This window comes from Scomber japonicus, chromosome 1 (assembly GCF_027409825.1).
Source record: "Scomber japonicus isolate fScoJap1 chromosome 1, fScoJap1.pri, whole genome shotgun sequence".
NCBI classification, from domain to species: Eukaryota; Metazoa; Chordata; class Actinopteri; order Scombriformes; family Scombridae; genus Scomber; species Scomber japonicus.
The window spans coordinates 43,376,747-43,384,631 of NC_070578.1; positions in this window are offsets into that span (position 1 = coordinate 43,376,747).

Here is a 7,885-nt window from a genome sequence, read left to right on the forward strand (position 1 = left end):
CGCCTGTCTGTCTGTACGGAGGAACAGCTCCACCTGTCTGTCTGTAAGAGGATCAGCTCCACCTGTCTGTCTGTCTGTACGGAGGATCAGCTCCACCTGTCTGTCTGTACGGAGGATCAGCTCCACCTGTCTGTCTGTCTGTACGGAGGATCAGCTCCACCTGTCTGTCTGTCTGTACGGAGGATCAGCTCCACCTGTCTGTCTGTAGAGAGGATCAGCTCCACCTGTCTGTCTGTCTGTACGGAGGATCAGCTCCACCTGTCTGTCTGTCTGTACGGAGGATCAGCTCCACCTGTCTGTCTGTACGAGGATCAGCTCCACCTGTCTGTCTGTCTGTACGGAGGATCAGCTCCACCTGTCTGTCTGTAGAGAGGATCAGCTCCACCTGTCTGTCTGTCTGTACGGAGGATCAGCTCCACCTGTCTGTCTGTACGAGGATCAGCTCCACCTGTCTGTCTGTCTGTACGGAGGATCAGCTCCACCTGTCTGTCTGTCTGTACGGAGGATCAGCTCCACCTGTCTGTCTGTAGAGAGGATCAGCTCCACCTGTCTGTCTGTCTGTACGGAGGATCAGCTCCACCTGTCTGTCTGTCTGTACGAGGATCAGCTCCACCTGTCTGTCTGTCTGTACGGAGGATCAGCTCCACCTGTCTGTCTGTCTTTACGGAGGATCAGCTCCGCCTGTCTGTCTGTAGAGAGGATCAGCTCCACCTGTCTGTCTGTCTGTACGGAGGATCAGCTCCACCTGTCTGTCTGTCTGTACGAGGATCAGCTCCACCTGTCTGTCTGTACGAGGATCAGCTCCACCTGTCTGTCTGTACGGAGGATCAGCTCCGCCTGTCTGTCTGTACGGAGAATCAGCTCCACCTGTCTGTCTGTACGAGGATCAGCTCCACCTGTCTGTCTGTACGGAGGATCAGCTCCGCCTGTCTGTCTGTACGGAGGATCAGCTCCACCTGTCTGTCTGTACGAGGATCAGCTCCACCTGTCTGTCTGTAAGAGGATCAGCTCCACCTGTCTGTCTGTACGAGGATCAGCTCCACCTGTCTGTCTGTACGAGGATCAGCTCCGCCTGTCTGTCTGTTGGAGGATCAGCTCCACCTGTCTGTCTGTCTTTACGGAGGATCAGCTCCACCTGTCTGTCTGTAGAGAGGATCAGCTCCACCTGTCTGTCTGTCTGTACGGAGGATCAGCTCCACCTGTCTGTCTGTCTGTACGAGGATCAGCTCCACCTGTCTGTCTGTACGAGGATCAGCTCCACCTGTCTGTCTGTACGGAGGATCAGCTCCACCTGTCTGTCTGTACGAGGATCAGCTCCACCTGTGTGTCTGTCTGTACGGAGGATCAGCTCCACCTGTCTGTCTGTACGGAGGATCAGCTCCACCTGTCTGTCTGTATGAGGATCAGCTCCACCTGTCTGTCTGTACCGAGGATCAGCTCCACCTGTCTGTCTGTACGGAGGATGAGCTCCACCTGTCTGTCTGTCTGTCTGTACGAGGATCAGCTCCACCTGTCTGTCTGTACGAGGATCAGCTCCACCCGTCTGTCTGTACCGAGGATCAGCTCCACCTCTGCTGCTGTTTGCTGTCATGGCTGTTAATCACTCACCCACCTGTGAAACAAAGTCTCTTTGTGGAAACTGTGGATTATTTATTAATTATATTACTTATTAATATTTTGTGAAAAAAACCAACAGTCACTTTAGCCTGTTTATCTAAAGTTTAGTACAATGAATGTCATCGTACACAAAGCCTTAAACAGCCAGGTTCAGGTGTTGGCTGTATATTCCATGTTCATACTCATATAACTCAGTTTATAGTATTAGCAGTCAGTGAAAGTCATAGTGGAACAATGAGGAGTACAGTAGTTATATTAATATCAATGCACATTATTATTTCTTAAGTTAAATAAAGTGACAGAAAAAAACAGTCCTGTAATAAATATAACATGTTTAAAAACTGTTTTAAGGTATTGTTTTAGGTTCACAGTGTTGATGTCCTGCTGTGAATTTCATTGTACAGATGTTTCTAATAGTTTGTATTATTTTATGGATGTAATTTATTCTATGTTTTCATGTATAGGTAGACAGCAGAGCCTCAATATGAACACATCCTGTAATTAAACAAACAGCAGAGTTGAGTTGCATCACGCTGGTGTTTCCATTTTTCTGGCGCTTCAGGTTGAATTCCAGCTTTGGCAAAATGAAGCTTTTCTCATTTCTTCCAGCAGTGAGTAAACAAAGCAACGTAACAGCTGTGTGAAATATATCAGCAGCTTCAACCAGCCAGCGATAGCGCCATCAACATTTAAACAAGCAGAAGAAGAAGAAACATGTAACTCACAGCAGGAGGTTTTTAAGGTCTGTTGATTCACAAACAGTCTCATCTCTCTGTGTTCATCTTTAATCTGAAGTCTTCTTTAAGGAAATCTGATCACAGAACAGCAGCTCTGAACTTTGGAACAACTGAAGTCAAACGTTAACAGACAGGATAAATATTTATCAGCTGTTGCTCATGTGGGAATGTTGGGTCTCTTTAAAGTTAACACCTGAAGAGTTCGGATTAGAACTGCTCTATGTGGAAAGAGCCTTGTTGTGATTTGGCGCTATACAAATAAAGATTGATTGATTGAATCATGTGTCCTCATAAACATACTGTCCTCTTTAATGCCGCTAAAACCTCACTGTCATCAAACACACTGCAGATTAACACTCTGCCCTCATTGGTCGATCTTAGTGTGACTGAAGACATCAGACATTACATCATTAGAGTCATTAGCTGCTAATAGATTTAAATGTGTAAAAACATGATGATGGGTACTCTGTCCATTAAATCTTCACCTCTACATGTTGTCCATTAAAATTAATAGTATGACAGAGTTCACACATGAACAGCTAAACTGTTCAGAGATCAGTCTTTTACATGTTCAGATAACTTGTTGTCTACCAGCTGCAGACACTTTCCAACAGGCTGATTTATTGGAGCAGGTCAGTGATGTGTGCTGTACTTATACTGTGGTTTTATGATCTTTCAATTTAAAAAAAGCAACTGATGTGAGATTTGTTGTGGATCACCGTCGTCATCTTCGTCATCATCTTCATCGTCATCAACGTTGTCATCATCACCATCACCATCATCATCATCACCATCTTCATCACCATCACCACCATCATCATCATCACCACCATCTTCATCATCATCATCACCACCATCTTCATCACCATCATCATCATCACCATCACCACCATCATCATCATCACCACCATCTTCATCATCATCATCACCACCATCTTCATCACCATCACCATCATCATCATCATCACCACCATCTTCACCATCATCACCATCATCACCATCACTATCACCACCATCATTAGTACTGCAGTATTATGGGTGATGTAGTATGTAGTATTACAGTAAAAGTACTGCAGTATTATAGTGATGTAGTATGTAGTATTACAGTAAAAGTACTACAGTATTATAGTGATGTAGTATGTAGTATTACAGTAAAAGTACTACAGTATTATAGTGATGTAGTATGCAGTATCACAGTAAAAGTACTGCAGTATTATAGTGATGTAGTATGCAGTATCACAGTAAAAGTACTGCAGTATTATAGTGATGTAGTATGCAGTATTACAGTAAAAGTACTGCAGTATTATAGTGATGTAGTATGCAGTATTACAGTAAAAGTACTGCAGTAAAGTTGTCCTGTTGCCTGTAAATAATATATTTATGCTATAAAATAATAGATAAATAATATGCAGACAGGTTGGTTTAGTACAGGCTGTTATTCTTTCTTTTTTTTTGGTCATGAATCAACAGAAGAAGAAGGAAGGCCGTTTTCATTCTAATGAGTTTCATTCTAGTTGTCCTGTTGCTTGTATAGAGATAAATAATATGCAGACAGGTTGGTTTAGTACCCCATTTGGTGTTAAACAGGGTGATATTCTTTCTCCTAATCTATTTGCTATTTATGTTAATGATTTGGCCCACAACATCAAAGAATCAGATCTGGGTATACACATGGACAATCTAACTGTTGGAATTCTGTTGTATGCAGATGATATTGCTCTCCTCGCTGAATCAGAGGATGATTTACAGAAAATGTTGAATCTTCTCATGACATGATGTCACAGATGGAGATTAGTAATAAACCAAAGTAAACCCCAGATTATTCATTTTAGGAAAAAAGGCACTCCAAGAAGTAATAAAAAGATTACCTTTGGGGAAGTAAGATTGGAATATACATCTACATATAAATATTTAGGATTTACTTTTGATGAGTTCATGATGATGGAAGTAGGAATTAAGTTGTTAGCAAATTCAGTAATATAGTAGTAAATTCAGTAGTAAAACTCTTGGATATTCTACCTATTCAGAACTTTATGATGCTTGTGTTTCTCCTATATTAAATGATGGTTCAGTGGTCAGAGGTCAGACAGACAGGTCAGGGGTCTGGGGGGATTTAAGGAATCTAAAACTGCAGATTCTATAGAGAGCAGAGCTGCTCGCTGCTTTTTAGATTTTCATAAGTTTGCTCTGATTTTGGCTGTTCAAGGGGACATGGGCTGGCTTCCTGGTTCTATAAGATGTAAATGTGAGGTGATTAGATTATGGAATCGTTTACTCAATATGTCAGAAGACAGGGTCAATAAGAAAGTTTTTATTTGGAGTGAATTAAACGGCTCTCTGTGGGCTAAAGAAATATTAGCTTTATTTGAAGAGGTTGATTTACAGTTTATGTATAGTAAGAATTTAACTTGTTCAATAGCCTCATTTAGTGAGAAACTATTTGCTTTATTTGAGACAAAATGGTTAAATGATATTTCACTAAAGCCCAAATTACGAACATATATCCAAATTAAGCATAATTATGGCCCTGAACCTGATGTTAAAGCAAACTTATCAAGAAATCAAAGGTCCTTTATGGCTCAGCTGAGAACAGGAATCCTCCCTCTGAAACTTGAAGTCGGTAGATTTAAAAATATGTTGGAAGATGAAAGGTTATGTGAATTATGTGAACTCAATGAAGTTGAAAATGAATCACATTTTCTTTTATACTGTCCTCTGTATGATGAACTGAGAACTCCTTTATTTACTGAAATGTCTGTTAAAAACCCTGAAATGTTTTGGGGCCGTGATTATATCCAAATGGACTGGTTGTTTAACTCTAATATTTTTAAGTTGGCTAAATATGTAACTGAAGCCTGGAAAAAGCATCAGGACAATCTATATGTTTAGTTGTGCTTTGAGTTTCTGCTTTTGTTTCAGTGTCTGGTAAGCCCATTTGGGCTGAGCACTTCTGGTGCAAGACACGTAAATAAAAATCAATCAATCAACCTACAGAGGAACCAGAGTGTAGCATACCCTCCGAAAGATGGTAAGACTCGACTGATGGTTTCAATATGCGGTAAACAAAATCAGCTCCATAAACCAATGTGAGAACTGACAAAATAAAGAAAACAAAGCAGTCACCACTTCTGTCCATAATAAATAACTAATGATCACAGAATTTCCTTATACAACTCAGCCAAGCAATATATTGCTAATTCAATAGACAGGCGGGAAAAGAGTTAGCATGTTTTCAATCAAATAATAACAATCAAATAACCACTGTAAGTATAACACACCAACCTTGTGCCTCCTCGGGGGGTTGCCAAATACATTAGCCTTAGATGTTCACATCCTTAAGTTGCCGTTTTCTGCTTTTTGCCTTATTTTCCTTTAGTTACCTTAACCTTTTTATGTTTTACCTTTAGCTTTAGCTTTAACTTTTTGTTTTGTTTGGCCATACAACACAGGAAGGAAGTAGGAAGTAGTGGTTTTCAAAATAAAATCTTACTATTTAAAAACAGAACCATTATCTCTAAAATGAGCAAAATATACAAATAAAAGCGGATGAAATTACATTTTCTTAGAACACAAATCATTAAATGTAAAGATTGATAAATCATGTCAAAAAACATCTAAAGCAGATATTTGTTTTTCCCAATAAACCTGCAAACAATGCAAGCTGCCCTCTGGTGGATAAAACAAGAAACAGCAAGCACAAAAACAAAATGGGTTTGCTACACAGAGAGACTCTCCCTCCTACAGAGGACAGAGAGACTCTCCCTCCTACAGAGGACAGAGAGACTCTCCCTCCTACAGAGGAACCAGAGAGACTCTCCCTCCTACAGAGGACAGAGAGAGACTCTCCCTCCTACAGAGGACACAGAGAGACTCTCCCTCCTACAGAGGACACAGAGAGACGCTCCCTCCTACAGAGGAACCAGAGAGACTCTCCCTCCTACAGAGGACACAGAGAGACTCTCCCTCCTACAGAGGAACCAGAGAGACTCTCCCTCCTACAGAGGAACCAGAGACACTCTCCCTCCTACAGAGGAACCAGAGACACTCTCCCTCCTACAGAGGAATCAGAGAGAGACTCTCCCTCCTACAGAGGAACCAGAGAGACTCTCCCTCCTACAGAGGAACCAGAGAGACTCTCCCTCCTACAGAGGACACAGAGAGACTCTCCCTCCTACAGAGGAACCAGAGAGACTGAGGCACCACGCCTGACTCTAAACCCAGCATACAGAGGTTGAGTGAATGTGGTGTTGAAGGTGTGGAGGTGGATCAGTGTGTCAGAGGAGACTCTGTAGAAGGACAGAGTGCCAGCAGGACAGTCCACATACACTGCTACTCTGTTAGAGTCAGAGGAGGAGGAGGAGGAGGAGGAGGAGGAGGAGGAGATGGATGTTCCTCTCTTATTGTGACGGACATAGTAACGACCATCATCATCAGAGCAGATCAGACTCCAGGACTGATCATTCCTTCCAAACTCACAGTCATAACTGTATCCTTTCCTGCTGATTCTTCTGTAACTCACTGATATATCAACTCTTCCTCTCCACTCGACCTCCCAGTAACAGCGACCAGTCAGAACATTTCTACACAACAGCTGAGTCAAGTAGTCAAATCTGTCTGGATGATCAGGATATGACTGAACCTCCCCCACATGTGTCACCGTCCTGTTGTTATCAGACAGTTTGAGGTTTGTGTTCATTGTGTTTGGATCCAGTTCCAGTTCACAGGCATCTGATGGAGAGAACGAGACACAATACAGCTGCAGTTTATCATCTGTTGATTTGTTAACTACTTTACTGAAACCATTTAAACTTAAACCATCTCCATGACAACTGAGACACTCCATCACTGAGGAAGACCATGAGATGTGACTGAAAGCTTTGGACATACAGAGTAAGTGAACCTTTAACAGTTCAGTTAGAACATGAACAGTCAACATGACAGTGATATTCAGTAATATTCATGTTTGTTCATCAGGTTTGGTGTAAAGTGAAGGTCTTTGCACATCAAGTCTGTTATTTTCATCTCAAACTGTCGTCTGTTACAAACACATTTTAGTCCAAATGCTCCAAACAGCTGAAGTCAGTATGAATGAATGAACTTTATCTGCAGGAGAGACATGAGGGACATTTTGGAGCAGGTAGCGCCACCATGTGGACATTTATAAAACATTTCTCTTTTAACTCCTGAACTGTGAACAACAGAAGGAAACTTCTGTTTCATGGATTCATTGGTTCCAGATAAATGTCAGTTTAGGCCACGCCCATTTCTGACTAAACACATTTTCCATCATTTTGATCTTTTTTCACTTCTTTTACATATTTCATCCAGTTTTTCTCAAAGTTCTCATGAATCAAACTGAAAACACACTCACACTTCCTCACACCAGGTTTCAGCCTCTGCGGTCCACCATGGTCCATCCTGGAGGAAGAGACAAAGACACAATCAGCTTCATACACCTTCACTCATATCCACCATTAAACATGAACCACAGTCCCTCAGTTAGTCAGAGTGTCTGTCCATCTGTCCTTACC